Genomic DNA, 14,806 nt, shown 5'->3' on the forward strand with positions numbered 1-14,806 from the left:
GAATCGTGAAGGTTAATTTGGCTAATAACCCTCAAAATGATGCATCTAAAGGCTAGTTTTTGCCCATTTTTGAGTGAGCGAGTCATTGTTTTGAAAAATGTAATGTACTATACACATAACAATGTTGACCGTCGGGCTTCAGAGAGATTCATTTGGTCTCTTCTCAGAATTTCGTTGTTGCAAGAGGCTTTCTTTTTTCTTCAAAAGACATTTCAATTGGTATTTAATGGGACATTTTCATATCTAATTCCATACAGTCATTCGAAAGACTAACGGCTTCACATTCATAGACCCGGAATTAGCTGGAATTTTTTTTATCCCTGCAGCTTTGGAATCACATTAAACTTGATCAAAACATATAAAACGTTTGGAAATAATTTCCAGCAATTAGAAGCAGATTTTGAAGTAATTTGTAATTTAGTGTTTTTGTAATTTATGATTGCTATGATTCATCTATATCATTTCCAAACACAATAGAGAGCTGGGAACACAAAACCAAATGTATATATTTGGAGGAAGACAACTAACTTTTTTGCACTAATGAAAGCTCCTGGGAATACGCAGGTTGTTCATTTGAGAAAAAGAAAATTATCAAATTAAAAGGAGTAACTGAATCAAAGAAACAAAGTCAGTACATTCGAAGCAGTGCCACTTCAAAGTTTAGCAAATGTGATCAATATACGGATGATCATACTTCAGTTGATTCATTTTTTTCAGAGTGTTGCTATGCTTTTTCAACAAACGCCACTATATCTGCAAAAATTTGTTGCCTCAAACAGTATCGAAGAAACTGGACATCACTGCAGAAATGCGAAATTTAGGTTCTGAAGATAAATAATCAATAATAATTTGATAAATTAGGCCTAAATTTTTCCTAAAAAAATGATGAAACAGTATATGTTTTGCCGCTTGATATCGAACGGACGAGCAATTGTAAGAAAATCGGGTCTTTCCCATTATAGCCCCCCCCCCCAGTGGTCAGATAACCTATAGCCTTCCAATCAGGGTAGTTATACAATAATGGGGGGCTATAATTTCATGGGGGGGGGCTATAATGGGAAAGACCCAGAAAATCATCGGACAAAGAGAAACAGCCTCATTTAAAAACGACACTCCTAAACGAAAACTGTATCAGTGTTTTAGTTTTAATAATCAAAGAATTAAAAACAATAGAAATGTGAATAATCACTGATTCTCCCCTTGAATGAACTTCTGTTATGTAATACATCAAAGTGCTCTAAAAAGCAACACTAGCGACCAGTGTTGACAATAGCGACCCGCATAAAAATCGGAAAAATATTATCAACTCAGTTAAACAGTACACTCGTTTGAAGTGAGAGTTTTTCACGAAACATTTTTGCACAAAATGGGCCAAACCTGTTTCAATAAGAATTTGACATAATCAACGTCATAGTAGGTGTTTTTAAAGGAACATCTTTCAAATAATAGAAAATTTAAGCTAATGAATTATTTTTTTCTGGATTTATATTTACAAGGTTTATAAGTTTAAAACAAACGCATAAATTGATCACTTGTCTGCATAAACAAAAGTGAAGGGCAAAATCTTGTCCACTAGTAATAAAGTTTGGCCTAATAAAATTTCTTCTTGCTGTCGTTTCGCCTAATTAAGCTTTCTATAGAGCTTTAAATTCTTTTTATGCTAAACACAGACAGTCTTTAATTATGGTGTCAGGACAATTTTCCCAATTCCATTTTACCCAATGCCATTATACCTAATGCCATTTTACCCAACATGCCATTTTACCCAATGCCATTATACCCAATGCCATTTTACCCAACATGCCATTTTACCCAATGCCATTATACCCAATGCCATTTTACCCAATGCCATTTTACCCAATGCCAACTTACCCAATTTACCCCATTGCTAAATTAACCAGAACGACTATTTAGCCGACTATAAGATAAATGGCCCGTGGGACTTGATATGAAACTATCACAACCGAACATGGGATTAGCCGATTATAAAATTAAATGGCCTGTGGGACTTGATATGAAACTATCACAACCGAACATGGGATTATATTGTCCACAAATGTTTTAAATCATCCTTCTAATAGCGACTGCTAATTTGTAATCGGATAATTGAACGAAAAGATCAAAGAGCATTGGGTAAGTTGGTATTGGGTAAAATGGCATTGGGTAAAATGGCATTGGGTAAAATGGCAGGTTGGGTAAAATGGCGTAGGGTAAAATGGCATTGGGTAAAATGGAATTGGGTAAATTGTCATGTAACCTTTAATTATATTCCGCTAAATAGTTGCATTACTAGCAGAGTTTATAATCAAGTTAATTCTGAAAATATCACTAATTTTACTGTTGTGAATATTAATCTGTGAATTTCATTCACAATCTGTGGGTTCTGCTTCTTTTAACCCCGAAATTTTTAACCCCTATAATTAAACATAAAGCGACTAATGTCGGAAGAACTGCTCTCGAACGACAGGCGAGGTAATTTAATTCAGGGGTCGCAGCCTTCATAAGTTTTTCGGATCTATTCTGTTTCCCCCCCCCAGTGTTTTTATGACACTCAATTACAATTTATATGTTGTTATATAGCACGTTACTATGTAAGAAAATAGCACGTGCACCTGGGGGTCATTAAAGAATTATGCTCACTAAACTGGGGGGAACAGAACAGATCCAATTTTCTTCATAGGTGCAAAAATAGTTGACCACGCTAGGATTCGAACCATTGACCTACAGCTTACTCACTAGAAGCACTGCCCACTCGGCTACCGTGCCTCATTTCAACTCTGCTGCAACCGATTTTATTTCAACAAGATTTAATTCGGAGTGAGAGAAAAAGAAATCACTCAAAAATGAAGAACGAATGCGTGAAGTCAATTGAGAAGTCAAAGAATGTTCTAAGAGAAAAGCGCAAAACGGCCAGGCAAAAATTTTTCGTAAAAAAACAACGCGTTTACAGTAATTAATACGAACTTCGTTCGAGAGCAATTAAACGCCGTATATTTCTATCCCTATGTCATATAACCACGCAATTTTTTCACCCCAAAATCGAATTGACACCGACATCTTTCATCTTTTTCGGCGTCCAAAATCTTTCATCTTTTTCGGCTTTTATCTTTGATCAAAAATGAACCCTCGACAAGTGCTAATATTTTATGTGAAAACTTGATTTTAATCGAAAAAGACACTGTTTCCGTCCAGAAGTCGGATAAACTGGTACTTTCCCAGTGAAAAGTTCTAGACGAAAACTCAAAGTCTATTTATAGAGCAGTCGTAAATGAACGAATCAAAACAAAACTCAACCGCGCGTTCAAAAAAGTTTCATGAAATCATGATGGCTATTTTCGCTAGCAGCTTTTCTGTGCAAACTTTTTACTTAAATATTGCAAAACTGTTTTCAAAATTAAAGGCTCGAGCAAAAGGTTTACAGACGGGGTCAAATTCGCTAATGAGTCACATGGGGCTTCGACATAAATCCGTGAGGACTTAAAGGGGGCACCAATTCAAAAACATTGAAACGACTTCAAATTTAGATTTAAAACACTCATTGAAAACAAACGGGCAGTAGTGCCAAAATTGATTATCATTTTAGTCCCTGTAAAACTCTAAAACGTTCTGAATTCTTCCATTCAAGCTCCCTTGCTTTTTGGGGGTTTTTTCGTCCGCCACAAGCTTTTACAACCTTGGTCTGCCATTTTCTCTAAAATTTTTGGTGGAAAGGAAACAGCGAACAGATAACCTTGAATTTTGATGGTGTTTTTGAAAGCCACTGATTGAGGCAAAATCAAAATCAAGCAGAACCCTATCGGGATTACATCCTGGAACAATAGTTTATAAGCCATCGAGTAATTGACTGTACGTTCTTCCGTATTGTTTGGAAGAACATCATACAGACAAGCATGGGCAATACCGAGAATTTAAAATTGAAGGGTGTAAATTCGGAAGACCTTTTTAGATGACAATTTAAATGTTCCGTTCGCGAGCCAAATTTTAGGATCCTCGAATACTGATAACATATACGGATCACCAATATTTAGGAAACGCTCCTGGTCTTCGTTTTCACTGTCAAACAAAAAAAATCTATAAAGATATCAGTTATGTCAAAATTCCCGTCCCCTGGTTCGTGAAGACACTGTTTGAATGGTTTTTTTCTTAAAGGTTCGATGTTTGACGGCAACATTTGCTGCGTTGGCAGAACGAAGGATTATGGCTACTTTGGGCGCTAAATTTTCATTCAAATTTTTGATCTCCTTTATTACTTTTTTGAAAAGCCGACTTTCAAAGAAACGTTTTTTGAATGTGTTCTCTGTAATTGCGAAAAAGTTGGCCATGATGTCTAAATGCGGAAACGCTGCAGATGTAGCTGTGAGATTTTGAGCAATTCCAGGCAGTGGTAGACTTTTTTACTCCTTCAACATGAAAATCAAGGCCGTCTACACCTCACATTTCCTTCAACAGCCCAAAAATGATCTCTATGAGGTAACTAATTGCCTAACGATTATAAAATTGTATTTAACAGATGAGTCTATAGCTTTTTCCAGTAAATTTTGAGCCAATAATTTACAGATTAAATTTTGGGCACAATGACTGAGGTGTAGCCATTTTATAATCACACCTCAGACATGACAGTTCAATTTTAATCTCTACTAAAAGGACTAAATAGAATTGATTGAGACTTATTTGTCCTCAATTATAGGGTGCCTAAAATCGGGTTGAAACAATATAGGGGTTATATTATTTCTGTGTTAAACTTTATAGAGTTTGGAAAGGGAGGGGTGTTGAAATATAGGGTTTAAAATATAAAAGGTTCAGTAAACAGGGCATCAATCTGTGAATTAAAGGATTGTTAAGAATTATCTCAATTGATTGTTAAGAATTATCTCAATTGATTATTTATCTCGAACAGTATGTTTTATTTGTTTGATTTAAATCTGAGATTGGTTATAGAAAAAATCTTTAAAAATAGGTTAGACATGTACGTGCACGTTTTACCGTATTCCTTTTCCATGTCTTTACTATTAAAGAATTAAAATATCTCTGAGTCAGATTTACAATGTCTATGAATTTTTGTATTGTGCAAAAGCATACTACTAAAGGACATACCAGTGCTTATAAATCGTTATTGGCGTTTATTGAGTTTCTGATCTTTTTCACATCTCCACTGTTGTCGAATCATGAAAACCCAGAACCTAAAAATCTGTGCTCAAACTTCAGGTTCGGAAATAAAACAAAAAATAAATATCATCTATAAAAATGGTTCAAAAATTAAAGAAACTGTTCTAATCTCGTTACAGCTCTTTTAATAAAGTTTCAATTGTGATCTAACAAGCTTAGCATTATCAATATCATGATGCTCTTTTTGTTAACTACCAGATATTTTAAACAATATTTAATTTAATCGCGAGCTCTTTGATTATCCCTCAATGTTTTCAAAAACATGTTTAATGACAAACAGTAAAAATAATAACTAGTTAATTATTAACTTATAATTACATGTACAAAGATATTTATGATTAAGTTCTTATATTTCTTAAACGATGTTTCAAATGATTTGCTTAAAATTTTTACTCTGATTGTAAAATTGCTAAAACAGAAACGTTTGTAAATTATACGCGGAAACGCATTGACGACCTTCTTTGTCTTCCGTATCATAGAATAACGAACTTGGTTCAGCAAAATTTTGTGCAATTTTATAATTTCCTCGAACAGAAGCAGAAAGTGACCATCCCTTAGGGCTCTAATAGTGGTTCAACTATCATCTCCAATTTTCTACTTTGACTCAACAAACACAGTGAATTCAAAAAATTGATGGCTTGCGATAGAACTACTTTTAAGAAAAATACCGGAAATGAGAGTTAGATCACTTATGTATAGATATTTTATGTCGCAGTTGTGCGTTATTGTTCATATGAGTTTCCAACAACAACATTTTAATGGTTTCAATTTAAATAAAATTGAAAAATGTTGATGATTCTTCACGCTAAAACAAATACTTCGGTGACGAGGGCAGTTTATGCGCGTCTCTGTATTTTTCAGGTTTCGGCTTGATATATCTGAAGTATTCACAATATTTTTTATCTATCGACGTCATTATTTATCAAATCAATGCCGAACAACAGCAATTTTTAAAAGCACCTGATGACTAAGTACATATATCTTTGCGGGTATGTTTGTATGTTTGACTCACATCTTTTACGCTTGATTTTAAAAAAAGCAAAAATCAAAAAACTTAAATAAAATTGATTTTTTTATTCAGATCTGTCTGTGAGACTTTGTATTATACTGAGGCAAGGCTATGAGTGGACAGACCAGTTCCCCTGACTGTTAGCGATTTTAAAACTTTTTGTGGAGTTTCTTTCAATTTGTATTCTTTCTCCCATTTCCGCTGTTGTCAACATTTTGAAACCCAAGTTATGTTCATCAATTATGTTTATCAGTACAGTTAAAAGGTAAAGCAAAAAAATCATCTGTCAGAATGGTTCATAATTTGAGGAAAAAATATCTGTCCATCGGACATACTCTCAAACAGAACCAGAAATTCTTCAATCTATCACTTCTAATAATGGTTCAACAATTTTATAACATTCTATGCGGAGGTTTGACAAATACGTTAAAATCAGATTTACAATGGCGTCATTACAATTTGGCTGCCAAGTTTCGAAGTATCTGTGACTTCTGATGAAATAATTGTTCCGACCCCTCTTGAGAGGGGGGGGGGGGGGGGGGGGGGGGGAGTTTTGAGTGGTATCATTAAAAAGCCCGTCCAGCGTAGAATATGGAATTAAAAAGATTTTTTCGAATTTCGTTTATTACAGAGAGTGATCGAGGTTTCAATTTTTGTGAATAGTAGACGGAAATCCGTTGTTTTTATTCATATTTTCCGGATTTTTTACCAAATTTTCGTCAAATTTGCTAAAATTTTTAAATACTTATAACGACAATGTTGTTGGGTTTACATTTCAATATAAAGGACGCTTGCCGATTGGTTTTATCAGAGTCTTTTGGTTATCGTGGTTTAAATTTTAGTGAATATTAGACCGATTTGCGTTTTTTTATTCAAATTTTCCGGAATTTTTGCCTAAAATTTCGTCAATTTTGCTAAAATATGTAAAAATTGTTAACAATCACACTCTTAATTTTATTTTTGGAGACGAAAGGTCTTGTTGACTTTTTTGATTTAATGTTTCTGGCTAAAAATTTGGCTAAATATTTCATAACTCAGCCTTTTTCATCAAAAATTGTCTGAAATAAGCTTATTTAGTCCACTTTGATTAAATTTGCCGGAAGTACACACTCAAAAACAACTAACACAATCTTTTTAAACTACAAAAGGGAACTAATCCTACTTTCACTTCCATTGAGAGTAGTCGGGAATTAAATTTTGCCCGTTTTTGCTATTTCTACTCTATGATTATCAAAATAACAGCATATATTTTTGATCTTTTAAGTAACAATTTATCTAGATCTAAAACATTCGAAACAATTGAGTAATGAACAATCAGCAAAAGCAGGGCTTTTTATGGCCCAGTCTCGGACTGTTACAATCCAAACATAATTCAGATTGTAATCCGTCGGTCTTTTTTTTTTAAAAAAATCTCGATCTTTTTCATGTTAATTAAACAACAGAACAATTCAAATCAAAAGCTTGCCGTTGATAGGTCCCATTGGCTTACTAAGCAGTGCCCAATTAACGTATCTAGTTTATTTACTTGAAAGATTATGTTCGTTTTGACTTTTAAAAATGTTTGATTTTTAAATAAACAATGGCTTATTGAATCTTGCCACTATTTTTCTTGTAATTTTGACCAACTTGTAGATTAGTGTCAGCAGAAGAAAAACTTTCTCCTCGTCTTCTTTCTACTAAATTAAAACGTAATCTCTTGCGGTTTTACGCGTTAAGTTATGCTTTTCTGGCGTTGATACTACTAAATTTCACAATTTGTTTTCGATTTTCAGGCATTTGTATTTTTTCACATTTTTCTTCTTGTTTTGTCACATTATCACATTACTGACAGTTCATATATTAAATTATTGGCGTTAAAACACAATTGAACATATAAAAGTCTTTAAGGGCTCAGATTATGGTTTTAATGGCTTCGACAACCCTCTCTCGAAGAATTTAATTTAGTTTTTCACATTTGTCTTTAACTTTAGATTTTACTTTGTCCTTTTAGTCGTATGAAATTTCCTGGATAATGACAGGTCTCACTGGTTTTTCATACAGCAATAGATGAGTCAACATTTTGATTTGATTAGATAGCTGATTGTTTTCATGACTTTGAAAACAATTGCTTTAAAAAAAAACGTTTTTAATTTGAATTTTTGTCCTTTTTGCCAGTTTGTCACATAATCTCGTTAGTTACAAGTCATATATGATATCATTGTGCTCGAGGGAAGGTGAAAATGTACAAAACTTAATGTTTTCAAAGTAATCATTGTAAATTTACTCGCTTCGACACGGGTTTTTCGCAAAAAAAGTAAACTAATTTTTGATTTGTGTCTATATTTGACGTTCTTGTTGTATTCGTAAGAAATATTCGGAAAAGTTGCAGGTCTCAAGGGCTTCAGTTGGACGGAGCAACAGAACTATTTGGTTATTTCTTTTTATAAATCATGGCTTTTATGACTTTAAAATTAATTGTTTTTGAAAAATACAAAAGTATTATTTAATTTTGCTGTTTCTCTTTTTTTGTGTACTTTCCGATTCTCATTAATGAGAGTTTGCATACCACAATATTGGCGTTTGAAGCATGTTTAATTAAACATATATTGTGGGACAAAATCTGACTTGACGGCTTCGACAGCATTTTCTCGCAATTTTTAATTGAATTTTTGATTGTTGTCTGTTTGATGTTCTTTTTGTAACCGCATGAAAAAATTGATTAAAAGCAGGTCCTAATGCCGTCCTTTAGAAGCGTATGTGATCGTAAACATGTTGGATGTTTTCAATTGCTATCTAATGTTTTTCTCTACTTGGAGTTTAATTGTTTTTAAAAATATAAGCCAATTTTTTATTGCTGTTTTTATCTGTTCTTTTTTGTCTAATTGTTACCGAGCCTTGTTATGGAGTGGTCCCCTTCTTTTTCTAGTGAAGTACAAGTTATGTTGTTTAGCATCAGTTTTATCTTACGCTATTTTGACTTGTAAATAAGTCTTTTTTTTAAAATGGACATAAATTTTGGGTGTAATTTATGTTTGTTGTTATTCTTTTGACCTGTTTCCTAATAATGGCCGATGTCATCAATCTAACGCGGCATTTTTTACTCCACTGAGTTATTTGCATTGCAGGCAATCCTTTTTTTCATACACATTTATTTTTGAAAAATACTGTTTCTCATTTGGTAGATATTTGAGCCAAAAATGTGGATGAGCGGGGTCGGAACTTTATGTGCGAACGCACATTACCGAGCCTCCTTGTTGAAATGTAACTTGGTTAACATGGCTATTTTTTTTATCAAAACAACAGATCAACGGTTCAATGAATCTTTTTTCATGAGTCCATTTCATTTTTCCTCACATGAAATGCAGTTTGATTATAAAACATGGCACAATTTTGAAACTTATGTGCGGGACGCATAATAACGATCCTCCTTGTTTTCCAGATTATGAAATAAAATTGACACTTTCGACTTGTGAATCCACCTGCAATGTCTGTGCAATTTTGTATTATGCCAATGGAATTCTAGTGGACAAACCAGTGCCCAATAATTTAATCAAGATTAAAAATATTTAGTGGCGTTTCTCGACTCCTTGTCCCCAGCTCCACTGTTGTCCAAATTTGAAAACTGCGAGTTAATTTAATCAAATAACCAGTGATCAAAACAATGATTAAGAGATATATCAAAAAGTCCATTATGAATTCCGAAATGGTTCACAACGTATTGAAACAGAACATCTGTCCTGCTTCAGATATATTCTCGTCAGGAAGCACAAAAAATATTCATCTTATTACTTTTCAACTAGCAGTTCAGATATTTTGTAAAATTTTCTACTCTGGTTTAACACATAGCAATATTCAAATTTTTATGGCCTCGGGTTTCATTTGCTGTTGACTAACCATGGGAATGTGAAACTAAGTTGTTGGAAGTAAACTAAAGTGATCATTAGATGGCCTAAAATCACGAATTACCGTTCGTCTCTAAGATTTCTCACAAAAACGTTTAAACAGCTACCAAATGAAAAAGAAAATTAAATTAACTGAATGCTTTTTCAACTTAGTTTTTAACATTTAATCACGCTTCTCAAATTATGCAAAAGCGCAACATTCTTTTGACAACCATTTATGAAAAACGGAAATCTATTCGACTCAGTTTGGAAATAAAATCATGAAGCATTTTTATTACAATTCAGAGAATTTGAATTGCATTGGGGCGCGTTCCTTTTTTACGACTCGAAGAGATATTGGAGAAGTCCTTTTTTAATCAATTTTATTGGAGTGAATTTTGAAGCAGGAAATGAAACAAGTGAAAAAAATTGGAGTGATTTTGTTGCTGAAAAAAGGAAGAGTGGAGCCAAAAGAGCGTGGTTTTTTGTTCATATTACTGCTTTCTTGTTTTCTAGTGAGTGAGAAATTGAGGTGCGAAATTTCTGTAGGCGAGCGAAATTTTTTGTTCACGTGCGGCCTTTAATAGCAGTTTTTCCATTTTTTTTCGTAAAGAGGTTTGGTTATGGCTTTGTTTTATTTTAGGCTGGTTTTGGTAGTGGTTTGATGGTTTCTGGAAATTCATATGAAGTTTTTGCTAATTCGGAGAATATTTATGTATTTTGCTGATTTTTGGGTTAATTTTAGCGATTTTTTGACGATTGTTTGGTTTTACTGCCTCAAATGGGCATTGAAAAGACAAATATTATTTGAGCAATTTTTAGATAACGAGTGGTTACAGTTATGTGGTTATAGGGAACTTCTTGTTGAGAATTATGACAAAAATTTGGGAAAATTGAAAATTTTTCTAAACTTTTTTGCAGATGTTCAATTTTTTTCTGATTTGTAGACAATTTTCAATTTTCTTAGCCTATTATGACTTGCCTATTGTTTTGCGAGAGTCTGGATACCCTATTGGCTGAATTGAGTTTTTCTTATGTGCTTTTGAAATATTAAAAAATTTATTACCTTTTCCCAGTTTTTTTCATGATGTGGCTTCAAGTATTTTTAAAAAAATTCTCATAAGTGGTTTAAGTAGGCACTAGTTGTTTTGATGAAAAGTAATTTTGGCAGCAATAGTTATTTCGGGATCTCAATTTATGACAAAATTTGATCAGATTTATCATATTAACAGATTTGATTTTCTTGTTTTTACTTTTTTGTTTTATAGTTTTGTTTCAAGATAATCATGAATAAGTGGAGGCACGTTTTATCTGATGAGTATTTAGATGGGGTTAAAGTAGACTTCGACTTCGAGTTGTTTCCGGAAATTTTCCGGCTATCTTTTTTTAAAGATCTGTTCACACATTTTCATGATTTTTGAAGTCAAATGAGAGTAGTAATTTTGGTCACGACGAAACAAAAAATCGAACGAAAAACGAGTGGTTTTACCGCGTGAAATTTTTTCGCTTTATTTTTAAGTAGAGTGAGAAAACGGTGTTTAAACATAAATTTGCTTTCTCGCTAGTGGTTTTTTGCTCACATGCGGCAATTTCACTTTGATTTTATACTATTTTATCAATTTTTTGGATACATTTTTTTTCTAAATGGTTTTTCTAATCTATTCATAGTCCCTTCTAGGCCTAGTTTTTCATTTGAACCTAGTTTTTCATTTGAACTCATTTGAACTCATTTTTATTTCTCGCAAATTGTTTTTTGTTCACATGCGGCATTTTGACATTGATTTTCTGTTTTTAATTTTTTTATATGAATTTTTCGAAATGGTTTATCTAAACCTCTCATAGTTCGTTCCAGCTCTAGTGTTTTGTTTAGCCAATGAAAAATCTTCGATTTGTACTTCAGGACTTGTCTTGCTATGTTTTTTTTTGCATTTTTGTTTGATTCAAAAATGGGGTTATACTTTAAAGTAGGAGGCTCGGTATTGTGCGCGGTTAATTATCTACCAAACGATGAAGAGAGTGAAAAATTTCCAGTTTACGATTAGATCAACAAACCACTCAACAAAAACATAGCGCATTCGAAGGCCGATGAAACCTGTCATTAGTATGACTGCTAGAAGACATATAAAAAATCAAATAACAACGAACACTAGATAGGACCAAATCTCGATGTCTATTATTCTTAAAAACGACCAAAAACAAAACTAAAATGGCATCAGAGGACCTAGACTTAATAAACTAACCTACACTTCATTAGAAAATATAGGGTCCTGAGACTTGGTAATCGTTCCAGAGCAAAGCAAAAAAAAAACAAAATTCAGAAATAAGTTTCCGTTTTTGAGCACAATAAAAATGATGAAAACCGTAAAGTACAGATTGAAGTCATTGAAAGGTTCATTTGAACCTCCAAAAGAAATGTCTGAGACCAGTCAATAGTCAGCATACGCTATGCGGCTGCAACAAGAACGACAGATACAGTTTGAAAAAATTCACTTAATCTTTGCAAGAAAGTGGTGTCAGAGCCGTTGAAGCATAAGCTGCTTGACTAAGAACATTGAAAAGTTTAACCAAGAATAGTATAATTTGAAAAAAATCCAATGCAATTTCCGGTGTTTGAGATAAGGTGACAAAAAAACCTAAAAAACAGACAATTCTATTAAAATCACTACTTTTTTTTAATAAACTCGTAGTTTCAAAGTGAAAAACCAAATAAAAAAGCATTATGAAGGTGAAATAGTAGTTCACTACAAAGGTAATGTGGCTTTTTTAAAAAAGATCGAACTATAAATTGACGAAAAAAAAAGATTTCAAAAAATCGGCAAAGCTCAAAATTCCGTTGATTTTTTGTGAAAACAATTATCTTCAAAAGTCTGAACAAAAAATTTTCTCAACTGAAAAATAAGAAAAATTATCTTGCAACTTTACAGAAAAGCCATTACGCCTGTTATTTGAGAGACTAAGTCATAGGACTATAAAATAACAATAAAAATGGGCAGAATGCAAAATTTCAAGGACTTTTAAATGACCAAATAGTTCAAGCTATTAAATTTAGAAGATAAAATCAGCGAGACATATAGATATTCGCTTAATTTGGTTTCATTTAAATATCAATGGGTCTAATCTGTTAAAGAATTAGGTAAAATATTAAATAAGTAAACACAAACAATGAACAGTAACGAAAATTTTCAAAAAAATTGAGAAACAAATTGGCTAAGCCCTAAGAAAATCGGTCGAAACGTATAACCAACAGACAAAAAAAGAGTTGTTTCAAAAAGTCTGATGAGACGCTTTCAACAGAATGCTTGATATTATAAAATTTAGCGAAACTGAAAATTAACAAAAGGTGACAAAAATGAGAACAAAAACTGAAGAGAATTTTTATTTTGTAAAAAAAAATGAAAGTCAACAAAATCATTAGCTATAAGTTGAAATCATTTCCAAAGTTCATTTTTACATCCTTGAGAACTTTCATTTCCATTATATGTGGTATGAGATTAAGAAGAACGACAAATACGGGTAAAAATCAAAATTGGTTCTGATTTTTACTACAGATTGCTGTCGGAGCCCAAAAAACAATGACCTAAAACATGGAATACATTAAACTAATCCTTTTCTTTCTTGAGCACATTCTTTCAATTGAACTTGTTTTTGCTATGATTACCTGATGAGGAAACAATATACCTGAAATATGGGTAATTGTGCACTAAAATCAAATATTTTTTAATAAAAACTAGTAGTGTCAACGCCAAGAGTCCGTAAGTTAATAATAAAAACGTCCTAAAGATTAATTGTTAGCTCACGAGAGAAAAAATTTGACCTGTTTTTACTGATACACGCTACAGACCATCAACTTGAGAGAAATAAGGTAAAAATTTGCAAAACGCAAGAAATAACTGGCTTTACCTTAAAACAAAATATCAAAATGTCAAAGTGACATCAGTTTACAAATTAAAGCCCGCTATAAGTCCATTTAAACCACTGAATGAAGTAACTTCAATCTTTGGTTAGTGAGACTAAGTCATCAGACTGCAGAAACAACAAATTAAGGCAAAACACAAAAACTCATAAAAATTTACTAAAAATAATTTTTCAATGCCATAAGATCCGTGAGCTTCCCTCTGAAAACAAAACAAGTTTATTGGATTTTTTTGTAAATTGAAAAATTGGATTGGCAATTAATTGAGCCTTTACTATGAGTTTCTTGTCAGTAATTAACATTAGGAAGCAAAAAAAGCAAAAATTTTTGGAAAAAACCGCAAAAAAATTAAACTGATTTTCAATTGTGAAAATCCATGATAAGGTCAAAACCAGCCCTAATATTGCTGCGCGTTCAAAAAAATCAACTAACTGTTCCACACCATTGCAGTTTAGATCAATTGTTACTTGAAATTTTTCTTCCTCATATCAAAAATAAATGATGCCCTTTGTAGTATAATTATCGAGATAAATTAGCAAAACTAGCTATGCTTTAATTCTGGAAGACTGTTATAGGAAGAGTCAGTACACCTAGCTCTCTTTTGCAGTTTATGGAGATTGTGTCAACAGGTCATAGGGTCTCTACTTCCAGCAAATTTAAACAAAGTGGACTAAAGGAGCATATTTGGTTCAATTCAATTTCGATGAAAAAAATCAGTATTTTGACAAATTTAACAGAAATTTCTTCCAAAAAACTAAAATCAAGCTACTCAGCATCCCTCTTTCATCTTTAGAGTTGAAAACGATAACTCTATTTTTAGATAGATATATAATTGAATTACTTACACAAGAAAAACTC

This window comes from Convolutriloba macropyga, chromosome 6 (assembly GCF_964194025.1).
Source record: "Convolutriloba macropyga chromosome 6, txConMacr16.3, whole genome shotgun sequence".
Taxonomy (NCBI): Eukaryota; Metazoa; Xenacoelomorpha; order Acoela; family Convolutidae; genus Convolutriloba; species Convolutriloba macropyga.